This window comes from Ranitomeya variabilis, chromosome 1 (genome assembly GCF_051348905.1).
Source record: "Ranitomeya variabilis isolate aRanVar5 chromosome 1, aRanVar5.hap1, whole genome shotgun sequence".
Lineage (NCBI taxonomy): Eukaryota > Metazoa > Chordata > Amphibia > Anura > Dendrobatidae > Ranitomeya > Ranitomeya variabilis.
This window is the reverse complement of record NC_135232.1, coordinates 494,168,637-494,188,212: the sequence shown is the minus strand read 5'-3', so window position 1 is coordinate 494,188,212 and position 19,576 is coordinate 494,168,637.

Below are 19,576 nucleotides of genomic sequence, written 5' to 3'. Positions count from 1 at the left end.
TATCTATACTCATCAAGTCAGGTGTCAGAAATAATGAATTCATAATGCACATATTACAGCCTCATGAATTCACTATTTCTGACACCTGTGCAGGTGAGCATAGATATGCATTGTGTGACCACCATTGTCCCCTCAATTTGTGTGTAATAGATTATGTATAAAGAAGAGAAAATGGTGGTTATACAAGGCAGTTCTCTACTCAACCGGTCAGGTGTCCCAACTAATGAGTTTTTTGACACCTGACCTGTTCAGTAGAGGTCTGCATTGTACTTCCACCATTTTCTCTTCAGACTGCCACACTACGCACAGACAAAAAGAGATTATGGAGATACATGTAATATTTTTTGGCCCACCTCATATCTGTATACTAAAGCCACACAAAGCTGCATTTTTTTTTTTAACTACTGGAGATATGATGTGGCCCAAAAAGTAAGTGTGTGGCGAAGTTTCTTGGCGCACGGTGTGTGTTTCCGGCGGCAGAAGACACAATTGACCAAACATAATTGTGGCAAATCAAACTTTTTTTATTTTGTAACAACCCAAAAATTTATTTACTGCGCCGGCTTGGGGTAGAGTGATGTAAACGGGGGGTGTGAAGCACTGAGGCCTGGCTAACCGTGGACGACGCAGAGGTGGCAGGAGAAGGGGCAATGAAACTAGAAGGGTCTGGAAGTTCGGGGATGGGGCTTGACACATGAGAGGCGCCGCTTGAGACGCACTGGAAGGGTGAGACAAACCTGACATTACAGACACATTGGGAGGTGAAGGTGGAGGAATGCTAAGAGTCCTCTGTTTTTTTTTGTGTGTTTTTTTCTTGGTTTGCCTGGTTGTGGGAGGTCTTGGTGGGCTCATATGGCGTGGCGTGGTGGCGGGTGACCTGTCAGGGTCCGGCTGCACTGTGCCAGAGTCCATAGTGCTCGTAGAGCGTGCAGCCATGCCAGAGTCCATAGTGCTCGTAGAGCGTGCAGCCATGCCAGAGTCCATAGTGCTCGTAGAGCGTGCAGCCATGCCAGAGTCCATAGTGCTTGTAGAGCATGCAGCCATGCCAGAGTCCATAGTGCTCGTAGAGCGTGCAGCCATACCAGCGTCCATAGTGTTCGTAGAGCGTGCAGCCATGCCAGAGTCCATAGTGCTCGTAGAGCATGCAGCCATGCCAGAGTCCATAGTGCTCGTAGAGCGGAAGGCCATGCCAGAGTCCATAGCGCATCGTAGTGGTGGCGGTACGGAAGGCCATGCCAGGGTCCTGCTGCATCGTGGTGTCAGTGGAGGAGGTCCAAGCAGGAGCAGTGGATGTCATGGTGGTGGCGGTGGGATGTCCAACTGCACTCGGCATGGTGGTGGTGCTGTAGTGGTGTCTGGCTGTGAAAGGAATTGATGTGGCCGTGCAGTGGGATGCAGCAGAGGTCGGCATTGAGGTCAATCGTGACAGTGACGGCACAGGTGGATATGCCGCCACTGTCTGCTGCAAATACCGACTCTGCTGCATAGGCAGCATTGCAGGCCTGCATGACATTCAGCTGGAGATCAGGAGTAAGGTGTTCCGACATGCCCTGCTCAATTTGGTTAAAAAAATGATGTGCTGGCCTCTGGAGGTCGGCTTTCACTTGATCAAAGCTTTTGCTGACCTCCTGGATACGTGCATTCAAGAGGTTATGTGAAACATCCATTCGGTCACCCAAAGCCTTGATTGCTTCGTGTAAAACCGAGCTCAAGTGCAAAAACTCGGGCATGAGTGACCTTTTTCGAAGCCCTCTGCCGCTGCCGGGAGGGGCCCCCCAAAAAAAGGGGCAGTGGAAGAGGACTGCGAAAGGGGAAGACCTGATGGACCAGCTCCCTGGTCTCCAGTTAATGTGGCAGGCCCACTTGCTGCAGCGCTGCTGGATGGCTGGGACGGGTCCGTGGCTGTCGGATGAAGGACCGCTCCAGAACCTGGGCCAACAGTAGTGCTGTATGTGCTGTGAAAAAAGGAAAAAGACAATTAATACCAAAAATTAACCAGACGCAAAATCATGTGGAATATAAAAATACAGATTATGGCAATACAATACAACCAAATGCAAGGGTAAAATACTTACGTTCTCTGGGCAAGGACCGGTCTTAAAAATGTCAGAACGCGATGGTATTTGTATTTTCGGATCCTTGCTCCTGAACCACTGGGAACACGGCTCTCTTGACGCAGGTCCTTGTTGAAGCGGTCCTTCATCGAATGCCAACGTGTTTTGACTTTGGACACTGTTAAAAAAAAATTGTGGTCAGAAAAAGGACTTTTGGCCGTGCTCGCACAACTGTGTGTGATGACAGAAACTCCTGAGAGTTTCTTTCATCACACACAGTCGAGTGAGCACGGCCAAGGTCTCGATAAGATCATCCTCCCGTTGTGAAACCTAAAAATTAAAGAAAGTCATTACAGTTTGCTCAATTAACATAAGGAAAAGAAAGAAAAAAGATGCTGAGAAATGGCATGAATAGTAAAGTCAACATACAAAAGGATTCCAGAAGAAAAAAGTAAAGTGGAAAGAAAGGAAGATTCAAGAATATTACACTGAGGACAGTCAGCCTTGTATACGTACCCGCTGCCGTCTATCCACCGGACCTTGACTTCGCTGCTACTGCCCTGTCTCAGCCGCAGTAGAAGAGCTCTAAAAAAAAGAAAAAATCAAATTGTCACATGTGTCGATGTGACAGTGAATACTTACCAATCTTACGAGGCAAGTACTCCCCTCACTGACATGCTCCACTTCCGACTGTCCTTGACGAAACTCCTCACCAGATGAAGAATCCGAAGAAGACATTCTGATGCATGTAGAAAGAAAGAAATGCAAGAAATTAGGACATGTAGAGACAGAAAATAGAAATTAAAGGCATTGGCTAGGATATACTCACATTGTTCTGAGGCTTGTTTGCTCCAAGGTGCTGTGGTCCATCTGCTCTGCTTGGCTATCCGCTGTGGGCCATCTGCTCTGCTTGGCTGTCCACTGTGGTCCGTCTGCTCTGCTTGGCTGTCTGCTGAGAAGTGACCTGCAACTGTCCACACCCTCCCTTTATCACCTTGATGGTGGGGGGTGGCTTATCAGTGACTAGACATGTTTTTCTCAATTGAAACGCATGCGTTCAAGAACGCAACCAAACGCATGTGCTTGTAAACGCATGCGTTCATATAGACAGCAATGCGTTTTTTTGTCGCAAACCTTGCGCAATCGACCGCATGCGTTTCCAGGCGGCAAATAGACGCCTCTAAAAATTACTACATGTTGCATTTCCGCGCCAAGCCGCAAACGACGAGACGACACATGCGTCGTCAAACGCGGCAAAACGCGAACAAACAAAAACGCATGCGTCGATAATGTTAAATATAGGAATACACAACGCATGCGGTTATATGCGGTACAAACGCTGCGGCCACAACCGGAAATGTGAAACCAGCCTAAGGGGTCAAATGACCCTTAGTTCATTCAGTGAAAATTCACCGCACACTCTGTATTTTTGTGGTGATGCCAAAAAATAATCTTTATTTACAGTTCGTGGGAACAGAAAAAATAGAAATAGGTAAAGCGCAGGAAAAATTCTAAAACGACTATATTAGAGTGGCGTTTCGACCTGTCCAATTCAATACGTCGTTGATAATTCCTTAGTCATGGAGATAGATGCAGTTTGTATGGGGCTATTTCCCTGATCAGGGTAGTGTGCAAAGTGAGCTGTATAGTCCCCAAGATGAGAAAAATATGGCACTATGCTTTAAATCACATTACTGGTGGTGATCATGCAGCGCCCCAGAGTCCTGGTCGTTGCAGTACTGATGCTCCGCCGCTAAGGGGGGCTATGGTACGTCTGATGGCACTGAAGGAGTTCACCTGACCAGGTATCACAGACACCAATACACTTCACAGTCTGGCCTCCAGGGGGAGCTAAGGGTGCTATGTATTAGGCCACTCCTCACAATCTGGTAAAACTGGGGGTTAGATAGGAAGTTAGAGAGAAGCTGACTGGGTTGGAACCAGGCAACATCCTGTGGCAGAGGGTGTTGCAGGGGAAGATTCAGGGGGGTCCCTGTCAGGGGTGGGATCCTGACAGAGGCCTAGCGAACAGGAAAGAACGTTACGGGACCGCGCCTGCACTTCATCGCGGCGGTACCCCAAGAAAGGACAAGAAGCGAGGTTTATTGTGCTGAGTGAGAAACGAGATCAACGCAACAAGGAGAAACACCAGTAGGAGTCGTGCTGTAAGACGAGGCAACATCCTACTGAGGTGCATAGCCAGTGGCCGGAAACGCCGAGGAAGTATTGAGCTCCAGGCCTATAATCTCAGGGTGTGGTAATTACATAGAAAAAGTAAATAAATTTGTGGATGAAAAATTAAAACCACTGGTTGAAGAGCTTCCATCTTTTATAAAAGATACTAATGAGTTTTTAAAAAAAGTGGATGGCCTATATGTTGGTACAGACTCTCTATTGGTATCCTGTGATGTTGAAAGTTTATATACGAATATCAGACACAGTGATGGGGTTCAAGCTGTGGAATATTTCCTTGAGTCATCTGTGTTGCCCGTATCAATGAGACAGTTCATTACTCGGCTGCTGGAATTTTCACTCACAAGGAATTTTTTTCTTTTCAAGGGGTCCCTGTACCTACAGCTCCAGGGTACTGCAATGGGCGCGGCTTTTGCGCCCAGTTATGCAAATTTATTCCTGGGGCTGTGGGAGAGGGACCTTTTGATGTCAGGATCCGGGTCGTCAATGGATCGTATCCCAATGTGGGTAAGATTCATTGACGACATATTCTTTATATGGCAAGGTTCAGTGGAGTCCCTAAAAGACTTTATGGTTGAATTGAATCAGAACTCTCGTAACTTAAGGTTGACTTACAAGTATGATACAAATTTGATGGAATTTTTAGATGTTAGTGTATATAAGAATCATGAGAACTGTTTGGAGACTAGGATGTTTCGGAAGGAGACGGCTGTGAATGCACTCCTACATGCAACATCCGCACATCCTCCTGCAATGATTAATTCCATCCCGATTGGTCAATTCCTGCGGTTGAGGAGAATCTGCTCTGAGGATGTGGAATTTGAGAAACAAGAATCTGAACTCAAAGAGAGATTCCTGGAACGGGGATACAGCCGCCGTTCAGTTAAGAAGGGATATAACCGGGCTAAAAACATTTCACGGCACCAGGCACTCTATGGAACAAAACCAACTAAAACCAACAAAGTAGTTAGATATATAACACAGTTCCATGGACAAAGTGAAATGATAAGATCACAGTTGAGCAAGTCATGGGGAATCTTAAAGGCGGATCCTATTTTATCTAAATATATAGGGGAGAAACCCACCATCACTTATAGGAGGGCAAAGAATTTAAAAGAATGTTTGGTGAAGAGCCATTATCCATATGATCAGACTGTGCCTTCATTCCTGGATAATACAAGACAGACTCTAGGGTGTAGGCCTTGTGGTAAGTGCGTGGCGTGCCCAAATGTAGCAAGAGAACGGACATTTGTAAATTCAGATGGGACAAATATATTCCAAATTAAGCATAGTTTAACTTGTACATCTAAGGCAGTTATCTACTATGCCACATGTCCATGTTCCTTGATATATGTGGGCATGACCACCAGGCAGCTTAAAACACGTGTGTTCGTGAGCATGTGCTGGGTATTGTGGCAGCAAAAGAAGCTGAGGACATTTCATTATTAAAAACAATACCAAAACATTTTAGAATCCATCATAACTGTGATCCCTCGGGATTTAAAGTGATTGGCATTGACACCATCAAAAATGGAGAGCGTGGTGGACCAATTACAATACCACTATCTAAAAAGGAAACAAGATGGATTTGGGTTTTAAATACAGTTTCGCCTATGGGCCTTAATGAAAACTTAAGCTTTGCCCCTTTCTTATGACATTGATCTTGAAGTACCTGTTTTTCTATTTTAAATTAAATCATTTGTTTTATTGTGACATGTTTTAATTGGATTTTGGATTTTAATCTTTTATTTCTTATGTATTTTAGATTCATACTTACCTGATGTATGTACTGTTGTGGGTATCTTGGGGTTCGGTATGGTGAAACATTGAGGCACATGGATCCAAGTGGAAAACGTCGTCTTCTGTGGAGAAAGACCTCATTATGTATATTGATATGGATATAGATATTGTTATGCATCTTTTGTATTGTACAAATGGATGGAGATAGAAGTGATATGTCATTTTTTAATTGGGATATAGATATATGTGTGTGCTCGTGCGTACACATATGTGTACACACTTATATGGTGCGTAAATGATATCGATAGTTTTATGCATCACATATTGTATGAACAAATAGAGATGGATTTGATACGCCAATCGTTTATGGGCACACATATATTATTGTGAAGATGTATGCATATATGTGCGCATGTTTATGTGTATGTATATGTATGCGTATGCATATGTGTATAGTCATTTATCACTTCGTTTTATTATTATATATTATGGCTTATCAATTATGACATGTCCACAATGTACTTGGTTTCCAACAGAGACGCAGTTTGATTGGGAAGGTGATTCTTGTGCCAAGATCATCCAACTCTTTTGCGATCTAGAGTGATCATTTATCACATATACCAACATAGAATAGTATATTTGTATTTAATGTTTGTACCATATAGTCTGCGGTATTCATAGTAATTGTTAGACTCTATAGTCAATGGTGGGTTAACGTATATAACCCTTTTCTATGATACAGTCACTCCAACAGTATAGGGTATTTACACAGGCGTTTTTCTCCTATACTGTGCTCCTGAGTGGAGCGCATGCGCGGTCTGCGATCCGGGGTCTGCTGTTTGCGTCCCTGGTGTCCTAGGCAATGTCGGGTACTCAGTCCCGTACGTCCGGTCACGTGGGGCGTGGCCGCAGGTCCCCGGATCCTCCTGACTGCGCATGCGCCGGTTACACTGAAGGCGCCAGGGATAGGTGAACGCCAGCTTATAAACCCCACATGTACCATCATCTAACACCCCCTGACGAAGGTGAATTATCCGAAACGCGCGTTGGGGTACGTCTCCACAGGACTCAGCTACTCAAGGTACTTATGGTACATAATTTCCTCAGGTCCCCTCCATGCACGGTGGTCCATTATTATATTTTTTTAGCTTATGGTGTGTGAATGTGCAGGCACAATTCCAACAGCTTGCAGTTCACATTAATCATTTTTTCACACGGCACGATGGTTTGTTCAGCCTAGGTTATCTGATCTGATTTCAGATTTATTAGAACCCACGGCTGCTTTATAGATTTTTGCACATAGCACTTTCTTTGTAGCACAGATTTGGATTTTATTGGCACATGGCACTTTTTTCAGTGAATGAATACTGTTTGGATATAAAGCACATGTGCAATATGTATGTATAGGAATCCTTTTCAGCACGCTGCACTTTATGTTAATGTGTGTCATATATTTATGATATACACAACTTTTTATGGTGTTTATCAGGTGTGGGACCTAATAATGAAATACCGAGTGTAGCCTGAAAATATTTGGTATATATGTCCTGTGGTGCGCACGGTCACATTAGTGATTTTATATAATATATGTTTTATGTAATATTTGTTGCCACTATAATTATGTAATTAAAGTTGTTTTTTTAAAACCTTATTCCCTGGTGTGATACCATCTTTGGTTTGTCCATAGTCGAGGTGTTTGGGTTAACCTACTTCACGTGGTGGTGGCAATCACCCATTTTTGCACAGAATATACTAAACAATATACACATATATATATATATATATATATATATATATATATATATATATATATATATATATATATATATATCCTTATTTAGGACATATTAAAATTGATAGCTGGTGGTATATCTGTGTTTTAATACAATTTAACCTTACTGTGTCTCGCACAGGCTCTTTTTCCCTTCACTGTGAGTATGGGCTTCAAAACCAGGGAGGCATCCTGGCAGGGCCAGATCAATGAGGCCTTTTCAAATAACGATGTGGCAACCCTAATAACTGGTACTTCACAATTTGAGGAGATGTTCAAAGTAATAAAAAATTTAGCATTTAAGAGAACCCGCTCATGGTGGAATAGAGCCTTCTTAGATAACTACATCCAGCATCACCTTATACCGAGGGGTTTACGTATACATGTTACCCCAGCATTCCCTGTAAATGATGAGGAATTCATTAAAAATTGGGAGGAGGTATGTAATTCTGCATCAAAACATCTTATGGAATTATTGGTAAAACATCATTCCAAGAATTTATTGGAAGTGGACAAATTATTGGATGAAATGTTTATCAAGGCTAAGGCATGCTTGCCAAATGACCAAATCTCATCCATGGATGGCCAACTTGAAAAATTGATGGATCAATGGATTAAAGAGATCCGAATAAACCAGACCAAAAAATTAGTACGAGATCAGAAGGACTTCTCAAGTGGTAAGATCTATAGATGGCGGAAGGAGAACGTGGATAGTAGGAACCGGAATCTTTCTGCATCCTCAAGCACTGCAATTGTGGATATGTCTGGTGCCTCCTCTTCCGCCTCTGGATTTACAGCCGCAGCATCTACACCTAAACGCAAACGTGAACCACGGTATACAACAGCTAAACGGAACTTTGGACAATCTCCTGAGAGATTTGGTAACACTTTAAAGGTGATTAATTTGAGTTCTCATGTGTTGTCATTAAATGAGATTGATATTTTGCAAAGAGGGCTGATGTTCTGTCCAGCAGCCAACTTTGACAAATTTGAGGCTGTTAAAGATTTGCATTTATTTGCACGTAAACTTCTGTTTAAAAAGCACTTTCATAATGAGGATACGTTGCGGTTGTTCCCTACAGAGGCGGAACAGGAGGCATTAGCTGCCCTGGAGGAATTGGCTCAGGAACACAAGGAGATAATAGGAGGTAAGGTTCCACTGTCCATTCGTCCTAAATCACGCAAATTCCCACCCTTGTCAGCTTGTCCTACTCTGGAGGTGTTTGTGAAAACGGTAAGTAGGGCGTTTGATAAAATTCCTACATTTCCTCAGAGTAATAATTTGAATATGACTGAAAAAGTCGCCTTAAAAAATTTACAAAATATGAAGGATGTAATATTTAAACCAGCTGACAAGGGTGGGAACGTAGTTGTATGGCCCAGGAATCTTTATGAGAAAGAGGCCTTCCGCCAACTCAGGAACGAAATATGTTATAGGAAAATGACATTTAACCCACTGATTAAATTTCAGGGCGAACTTTTGGGGATACTTCGTGAGGCCTATGAGGGCCAGGTGATTTCTAAGGATCTATTTGTGGCCCTCCAAGTAACGGAACCTACTGTGCCAACTATGTATCTACTACCCAAGGTCCACAAAGATTGTAATAACCCACCTGGGAGACCTATAATCTCAGGGTGTGGTAATTACATAGAAAAAGTAAATAAATTTGTGGATGAAAAATTAAAACCACTGGTTGAAGAGCTTCCATCTTTTATAAAAGATACTAATGAGTTTTTAAAAAAAGTGGATGGCCTATATGTTGGTACAGACTCTCTATTGGTATCCTGTGATGTTGAAAGTTTATATACGAATATCAGACACAGTGATGGGGTTCAAGCTGTGGAATATTTCCTTGAGTCATCTGTGTTGCCCGTATCAATGAGACAGTTCATTACTCGGCTGCTGGAATTTTCACTCACAAGGAATTTTTTTCTTTTCAAGGGGTCCCTGTACCTACAGCTCCAGGGTACTGCAATGGGCGCGGCTTTTGCGCCCAGTTATGCAAATTTATTCCTGGGGCTGTGGGAGAGGGACCTTTTGATGTCAGGATCCGGGTCGTCAATGGATCGTATCCCAATGTGGGTAAGATTCATTGACGACATATTCTTTATATGGCAAGGTTCAGTGGAGTCCCTAAAAGACTTTATGGTTGAATTGAATCAGAACTCTCGTAACTTAAGGTTGACTTACAAGTATGATACAAATTTGATGGAATTTTTAGATGTTAGTGTATATAAGAATCATGAGAACTGTTTGGAGACTAGGATGTTTCGGAAGGAGACGGCTGTGAATGCACTCCTACATGCAACATCCGCACATCCTCCTGCAATGATTAATTCCATCCCGATTGGTCAATTCCTGCGGTTGAGGAGAATCTGCTCTGAGGATGTGGAATTTGAGAAACAAGAATCTGAACTCAAAGAGAGATTCCTGGAATGGGGGTACAGCCGCCGTTCAGTTAAGAAGGGATATAACCGGGCTAAAAACATTTCACGGCACCAGGCACTCTATGGAACAAAACCAACTAAAACCAACAAAGTAGTTAGATATATAACACAGTTCCATGGACAAAGTGAAATGATAAGATCACAGTTGAGCAAGTCATGGGGAATCTTAAAGGCGGATCCTATTTTATCTAAATATATAGGGGAGAAACCCACCATCACTTATAGGAGGGCAAAGAATTTAAAAGAATGTTTGGTGAAGAGCCATTATCCATATGATCAGACTGTGCCTTCATTCCTGGATAATACAAGACAGACTCTAGGGTGTAGGCCTTGTGGTAAGTGCGTGGCGTGCCCAAATGTAGCAAGAGAACGGACATTTGTAAATTCAGATGGGACAAATATATTCCAAATTAAGCATAGTTTAACTTGTACATCTAAGGCAGTTATCTACTATGCCACATGTCCATGTTCCTTGATATATGTGGGCATGACCACCAGGCAGCTTAAAACACGTGTGTTCGTGAGCATGTGCTGGGTATTGTGGCAGCAAAAGAAGCTGAGGACATTTCATTATTAAAAACAATACCAAAACATTTTAGAATCCATCATAACTGTGATCCCTCGGGATTTAAAGTGATTGGCATTGACACCATCAAAAATGGAGAGCCTGGTGGACCAATTACAATACCACTATCTAAAAAGGAAACAAGATGGATTTGGGTTTTAAATACAGTTTCGCCTATGGGCCTTAATGAAAACTTAAGCTTTGCCCCTTTCTTATGACATTGATCTTGAAGTACCTGTTTTTCTATTTTAAATTAAATCATTTGTTTTATTGTGACATGTTTTAATTGGATTTTGGATTTTAATCTTTTATTTCTTATGTATTTTAGATTCATACTTACCTGATGTATGTACTGTTGTGGGTATCTTGGGGTTCGGTATGGTGAAACATTGAGGCACATGGATCCAAGTGGAAAACGTCGTCTTCTGTGGAGAAAGACCTCATTATGTATATTGATATGGATATAGATATTGTTATGCATCTTTTGTATTGTACAAATGGATGGAGATAGAAGTGATATGTCATTTTTTAATTGGGATATAGATATATGTGTGTGCTCGTGCGTACACATATGTGTACACACTTATATGGTGCGTATATGATATCGATAGTTTTATGCATCACATATTGTATGAACAAATAGAGATGGATTTGATACGCCAATCGTTTATGGGCACACATATATTATTGTGAAGATGTATGCATATATGTGCGCATGTTTATGTGTATGTATATGTATGCATATGCATATGTGTATAGTCATTTATCACTTCGTTTTATTATTATATATTATGGCTTATCAATTATGACATGTCCACAATGTACTTGGTTTCCAACAGAGACGCAGTTTGATTGGGAAGGTGATTCTTGTGCCAAGATCATCCAACTCTTTTGCGATCTAGAGTGATCATTTATCACATATACCAACATAGAATAGTATATTTGTATTTAATGTTTGTACCATATAGTCTGCGGTATTCATAGTAATTGTTAGACTCTATAGTCAATGGTGGGTTAACGTATATAACCCTTTTCTATGATACAGTCACTCCAACAGTATAGGGTATTTACACAGGCGTTTTTCTCCTATACTGTGCTCCTGAGTGGAGCGCATGCGCGGTCTGCGATCCGGGGTCTGCTGTTTGCGTCCCTGGTGTCCTAGGCAATGTCGGGTACTCAGTCCCGTACGTCCGGTCACGTGGGGCGTGGCCGCAGGTCCCCGGATCCTCCTGACTGCGCATGCGCCGGTTACACTGAAGGCGCCAGGGATAGGTGAACGCCAGCTTATAAACCCCACATGTACCATCATCTAACATCCCCTGACGAAGGTGAATTATCCGAAACGCGCGTTGGGGTACGTCTCCACAGGACTCAGCTACTCAAGGTACTTATGGTACATAATTTCCTCAGGTCCCCTCCATGCACGGTGGTCCATTATTATATTTTTTTAGCTTATGGTGTGTGAATGTGCAGGCACAATTCCAACAGCTTGCAGTTCACATTAATCATTTTTTCACACGGCACGATGGTTTGTTCAGCCTAGGTTATCTGATCTGATTTCAGATTTATTAGAACCCACGGCTGCTTTATAGATTTTTGCACATAGCACTTTCTTTGTAGCACAGATTTGGATTTTATTGGCACATGGCACTTTTTTCAGTGAATGAATACTGTTTGGATATAAAGCACATGTGCAATATGTATGTATAGGAATCCTTTTCAGCACGCTGCACTTTATGTTAATGTGTGTCACATATTTATGATATACACAACTTTTTATGGTGTTTATCAGGTGTGGGACCTAATAATGAAATACCGAGTGTAGCCTGAAAATATTTGGTATGTATGTCCTGTGGTGCGCACGGTCACATTAGTGATTTTATATAATATATGTTTTATGTAATATTTGTTGCCCCTATAATTATGTAATTAAAGTTGTTTTTTTAAAACCTTATTCCCTGGTGTGATACCATCTTTGGTTTGTCCATAGTCGAGGTGTTTGGGTTAACCTACTTCACGTGGTGGTGGCAATCACCCATTTTTGCACAGAATATACTAATCAATATACATATATATATATATATATATATATATATATATATATATATATATATATATATATATATATATATATATATCCTTATTTAGGACATATTAAAATTGATAGCTGGTGGTATATCTGTGTTTTAATACAATTTAACCTTACTGTGTCTCGCACAGGCTCTTTTTCCCTTCACTGTGAGTATGGGCTTCAAAACCAGGGAGGCATCCTGGCAGGGCCAGATCAATGAGGTCTTTTCAAATAACGATGTGGCAACCCTAATAACTGGTACTTCACAATTTGAGGAGATGTTCAAAGTAATAAAAAATTTTGCATTTAAGAGAACCCGCTCATGGTGGAATAGAGCCTTCTTAGATAACTACATCCAGCATCACCTTATACCGAGGGGTTTACGTATACATGTTACCCCAGCATTCCCTGTAAATGATGAGGAATTCATTAAAAATTGGGAGGAGGTATGTAATTCTGCATCAAAACATCTTATGGAATTATTGGTAAAACATCATTCCAAGAATTTATTGGAAGTGGACAAATTATTGGATGAAATGTTTATCAAGGCTAAGGCATGCTTGCCAAATGACCAAATCTCATCCATGGATGGCCAACTTGAAAAATTGATGGATCAATGGATTAAAGAGATCCGAATAAACCAGACCAAAAAATTAGTACGAGATCAGAAGGACTTCTCAAGTGGTAAGATCTATAGATGGCGGAAGGAGAACGTGGATAGTAGGAACCGGAATCTTTCTGCATCCTCAAGCACTGCAATTGTGGATATGTCTGGTGCCTCCTCTTCCGCCTCTGGATTTACAGCCGCAGCATCTACACCTAAACGCAAACGTGAACCACGGTATACAACAGCTAAACGGAACTTTGGACAATCTCCTGAGAGATTTGGTAACACTTTAAAGGTGATTAATTTGAGTTCTCATGTGTTGTCATTAAATGAGATTGATATTTTGCAAAGAGGGCTGATGTTCTGTCCAGCAGCCAACTTTGACAAATTTGAGGCTGTTAAAGATTTGCATTTATTTGCACGTAAACTTCTGTTTAAAAAGCACTTTCATAATGAGGATACGTTGCGGTTGTTCCCTACAGAGGCGGAACAGGAGGCATTAGCTGCCCTGGAGGAATTGGCTCAGGAACACAAGGAGATAATAGGAGGTAAGGTTCCACTGTCCATTCGTCCTAAATCACGCAAATTCCCACCCTTGTCAGCTTGTCCTACTCTGGAGGTGTTTGTGAAAACGGTAAGTAGGGCGTTTGATAAAATTCCTACATTTCCTCAGAGTAATAATTTGAATATGACTGAAAAAGTCGCCTTAAAAAATTTACAAAATATGAAGGATGTAATATTTAAACCAGCTGACAAGGGTGGGAACGTAGTTGTATGGCCCAGGAATCTTTATGAGAAAGAGGCCTTCCGCCAACTCAGGAACGAAATATGTTATAGGAAAATGACATTTAACCCACTGATTAAATTTCAGGGCGAACTTTTGGGGATACTTCGTGAGGCCTATGAGGGCCAGGTGATTTCTAAGGATCTATTTGTGGCCCTCCAAGTAACGGAACCTACTGTGCCAACTATGTATCTACTACCCAAGGTCCACAAAGATTGTAATAACCCACCTGGGAGACCTATAATCTCAGGGTGTGGTAATTACATAGAAAAAGTAAATAAATTTGTGGATGAAAAATTAAAACCACTGGTTGAAGAGCTTCCATCTTTTATAAAAGATACTAATGAGTTTTTTAAAAAAGTGGATGGCCTATATGTTGGTACAGACTCTCTATTGGTATCCTGTGATGTTGAAAGTTTATATACGAATATCAGACACAGTGATGGGGTTCAAGCTGTGGAATATTTCCTTGAGTCATCTGTGTTGCCCGTATCAATGAGACAGTTCATTACTCGGCTGCTGGAATTTTCACTCACAAGGAATTTTTTTCTTTTCAAGGGGTCCCTGTACCTACAGCTCCAGGGTACTGCAATGGGCGCGGCTTTTGCGCCCAGTTATGCAAATTTATTCCTGGGGCTGTGGGAGAGGGACCTTTTGATGTCAGGATCCGGGTCGTCAATGGATCGTATCCCAATGTGGGTAAGATTCATTGACGACATATTCTTTATATGGCAAGGTTCAGTGGAGTCCCTAAAAGACTTTATGGTTGAATTGAATCAGAACTCTCGTAACTTAAGGTTGACTTACAAGTATGATACAAATTTGATGGAATTTTTAGATGTTAGTGTATATAAGAATCATGAGAACTGTTTGGAGACTAGGATGTTTCGGAAGGAGACGGCTGTGAATGCACTCCTACATGCAACATCCGCACATCCTCCTGCAATGATTAATTCCATCCCGATTGGTCAATTCCTGCGGTTGAGGAGAATCTGCTCTGAGGATGTGGAATTTGAGAAACAAGAATCTGAACTCAAAGAGAGATTCCTGGAACGGGGGTACAGCCGCCGTTCAGTTAAGAAGGGATATAACCGGGCTAAAAACATTTCACGGCACCAGGCACTCTATGGAACAAAACCAACTAAAACCAACAAAGTAGTTAGATATATAACACAGTTCCATGGACAAAGTGAAATGATAAGATCACAGTTGAGCAAGTCATGGGGAATCTTAAAGGCGGATCCTATTTTATCTAAATATATAGGGGAGAAACCCACCATCACTTATAGGAGGGCAAAGAATTTAAAAGAATGTTTGGTGAAGAGCCATTATCCATATGATCAGACTGTGCCTTCATTCCTGGATAATACAAGACAGACTCTAGGGTGTAGGCCTTGTGGTAAGTGCGTGGCGTGCCCAAATGTAGCAAGAGAACGGACATTTGTAAATTCAGATGGGACAAATATATTCCAAATTAAGCATAGTTTAACTTGTACATCTAAGGCAGTTATCTACTATGCCACATGTCCATGTTCCTTGATATATGTGGGCATGACCACCAGGCAGCTTAAAACACGTGTGTTCGTGAGCATGTGCTGGGTATTGTGGCAGCAAAAGAAGCTGAGGACATTTCATTATTAAAAACAATACCAAAACATTTTAGAATCCATCATAACTGTGATCCCTCGGGATTTAAAGTGATTGGCATTGACACCATCAAAAATGGAGAGCGTGGTGGACCAATTACAATACCACTATCTAAAAAGGAAACAAGATGGATTTGGGTTTTAAATACAGTTTCGCCTATGGGCCTTAATGAAAACTTAAGCTTTGCCCCTTTCTTATGACATTGATCTTGAAGTACCTGTTTTTCTATTTTAAATTAAATCATTTGTTTTATTGTGACATGTTTTAATTGGATTTTGGATTTTAATCTTTTATTTCTTATGTATTTTAGATTCATACTTACCTGATGTATGTACTGTTGTGGGTATCTTGGGGTTCGGTATGGTGAAACATTGAGGCACATGGATCCAAGTGGAAAACGTCGTCTTCTGTGGAGAAAGACCTCATTATGTATATTGATATGGATATAGATATTGTTATGCATCTTTTGTATTGTACAAATGGATGGAGATAGAAGTGATATGTCATTTTTTAATTGGGATATAGATATATGTGTGTGCTCGTGCGTACACATATGTGTACACACTTATATGGTGCGTATATGATATCGATAGTTTTATGCATCACATATTGTATGAACAAATAGAGATGGATTTGATACGCCAATCGTTTATGGGCACACATATATTATTGTGAAGATGTATGCATATATGTGCGCATGTTTATGTGTATGTATATGTATGCGTATGCATATGTGTATAGTCATTTATCACTTCGTTTTATTATTATATATTATGGCTTATCAATTATGACATGTCCACAATGTACTTGGTTTCCAACAGAGACGCAGTTTGATTGGGAAGGTGATTCTTGTGCCAAGATCATCCAACTCTTTTGCGATCTAGAGTGATCATTTATCACATATACCAACATAGAATAGTATATTTGTATTTAATGTTTGTACCATATAGTCTGCGGTATTCATAGTAATTGTTAGACTCTATAGTCAATGGTGGGTGAACGTATATAACCCTTTTCTATGATACAGTCACTCCAACAGTATAGGGTATTTACACAGGCGTTTTTCTCCTATACTGTGCTCCTGAGTGGAGCGCATGCGCGATCTGCGATCCGGGGTCTGCTGTTTGCGTCCCTGGTGTCCTAGGCAACGTCGGGTACTCAGTCCCGTACGTCCGGTCACGTGGGGCGTGGCCGCAGGTCCCCGGATCCTCCTGACTGCGCATGCGCCGGTTACACTGAAGGCGCCAGGGATAGGTGAACGCCAGCTTATAAACCCCACATGTACCAACATCTAACACCCCCTGACGAAGGTGAATTATCCGAAACGCGCGTTGGGGTACGTCTCCACAGGACTCAGCTACTCAAGGTACTTATGGTACATAATTTCCTCAGGTCCCCTCCATGCACGGTGGTCCATTATTATATTTTTTTAGCTTATGGTGTGTGAATGTGCAGGCACAATTCCAACAGCTTGCAGTTCACATTAATCATTTTTTCACACGGCACGATGGTTTGTTCAGCCTAGGTTATCTGATCTGATTTCAGATTTATTAGAACCCACGGCTGCTTTATAGATTTTTGCACATAGCACTTTCTTTGTAGCACAGATTTGGATTTTATTGGCACATGGCACTTTTTTCAGTGAATGAATACTGTTTGGATATAAAGCACATGTGCAATATGTATGTATAGGAATCCTTTTCAGCACGCTGCACTTTATGTTAATGTGTGTCATATATTTATGATATACACAACTTTTTATGGTGTTTATCAGGTGTGGGACCTAATAATGAAATACCGAGTGTAGCCTGAAAATATTTGGTATATATGTCCTGTGGTGCGCACGGTCACATTAGTGATTTTATATAATATATGTTTTATGTAATATTTGTTGCCACTATAATTATGTAATTAAAGTTGTTTTTTTAAAACCTTATTCCCTGGTGTGATACCATCTTTGGTTTGTCCATAGTCGAGGTGTTTGGGTTAACCTACTTCACGTGGTGGTGGCAATCACCCATTTTTGCACAGAATATACTAAACAATATACACATATATATATATATATCCTTATTTAGGACATATTAAAATTGATAGCTGGTGGTATATCTGTGTTTTAATACAAGGAGAAACACCAGTAGGAGTCGTGCTGTAAGACGAGGCAACATCCTACTGAGGCGCGTAGCCAGTGGCCGGAAACGCCGAGGAAGTATTGAGCTCCAGGCCTTACTTCAAACCTACGGCAGGACAATCAGTTATAGGCGGGCTGTCTCACTCAAATCACCTAAGAAGACATAGGGGGCAAAAGTTGGAGAGGGGCGACACTAGGGTCCCGGAAGAGCACCGAGCCTACCCGTCATACGGGTGCGTCCTAGCCATATCATCTGGGGGGGACGAAGAAGAACATCAAAATCGAGTTGTGAAGGAACTTCAGAAACAGACACAACAGTTGTGGGGACTATCCCGTAAGCACAGCAGGGGAGGACCACAACACACAAGCGCTAGAAGGTATGCACAGATTTCCACCTGCAAAGGGAACTCTGGAGGTGCCATCGGACCGGCCGGACTCCTGCAGCCCGGTTAACCGTATTCCGGACTGAGGATCCTGAAGCCTTCAGTAAAGAGGTAAAGAGACTGCAACTTGGTGTCCTCGTTATTTACTGCGACCTGCACCGCACCACAACCTTATCACACTCTCAACTTTCACTGGACGCCCCTCAGCAGGGTCACGGACCGGGCCCAGCCACCGTGACAACCCCAGAAACGAGATGTAGCGGCCCGGTACCGGGTGCCCCTCGGCCCTGCGGCAGTGGGGGCGCTCCAACTCCGCACCTTGTCTGGCCTCCTGCTGCTGGTGTGACACAGACAAGGTGCTATTTTTTCTGTTCCCACAAACTGTAAATAAATATTATTTTTTGGCATCACCACAAAAATACAGAATGTGCGTTGAACTTTCATTGAAAGAGTTTAAGGTTATAGCGACCCCCAACATCGGGTCTTGGCTGCCTGAGGTAGCTGAGACTTCAGAGAACATGATTCGGGTCGTTTTTTACTGACCCCGGTGTTCCGATCGTCGTTATTAACGGTGTAACGGCGACCGCAAAAAAAAGTGTGATCTTCCATTTAACTTCTCTCTCCTCTGATGTGATCGCACATCAGAGGAGAGAGAAATAGGGTCCCCCGATCACCCCCCATGTACCTCTGGAGTCCATTCCATCCGCCTGTAATGTTCCGGGGCCGTCAGAGTCTTCTTCTGAGAGAAAATGGCGGGTGCACTGGGCATGATCTGCCGGCCAGCACCCGGCAACAATAGGAAATTTTTCCTATTGGTTTATTTTGATCACTGTGATAGTGTCATGTCGGACGCTATTCACACTAGGGCGTCCGACAGACAGCTGTAATTTCACATTTGTCCACTATATGCTCAGTGGCGCCGGCTATATTTTTATCCAGGTTGCCCAGGGTTAATCTAGCTGGTACTCGGGTTGGAGAATGGGTCACGCCCACGGCCTTTAAATAGTATTGCTGGACGTTGGGCGTCGCCGATTATAGCTTGTGCCTCATGTCTAGTGATTCCGGTCTGGAGTGGTGGTCTTGGAGAAGAAATATCGTATCTGGTGGTGTATTACCCTTTTTATATTTCTCCTTCCTATATTTGTATTTGTTTTGCCCTGGGCACATTATTGTGTTTTCCTG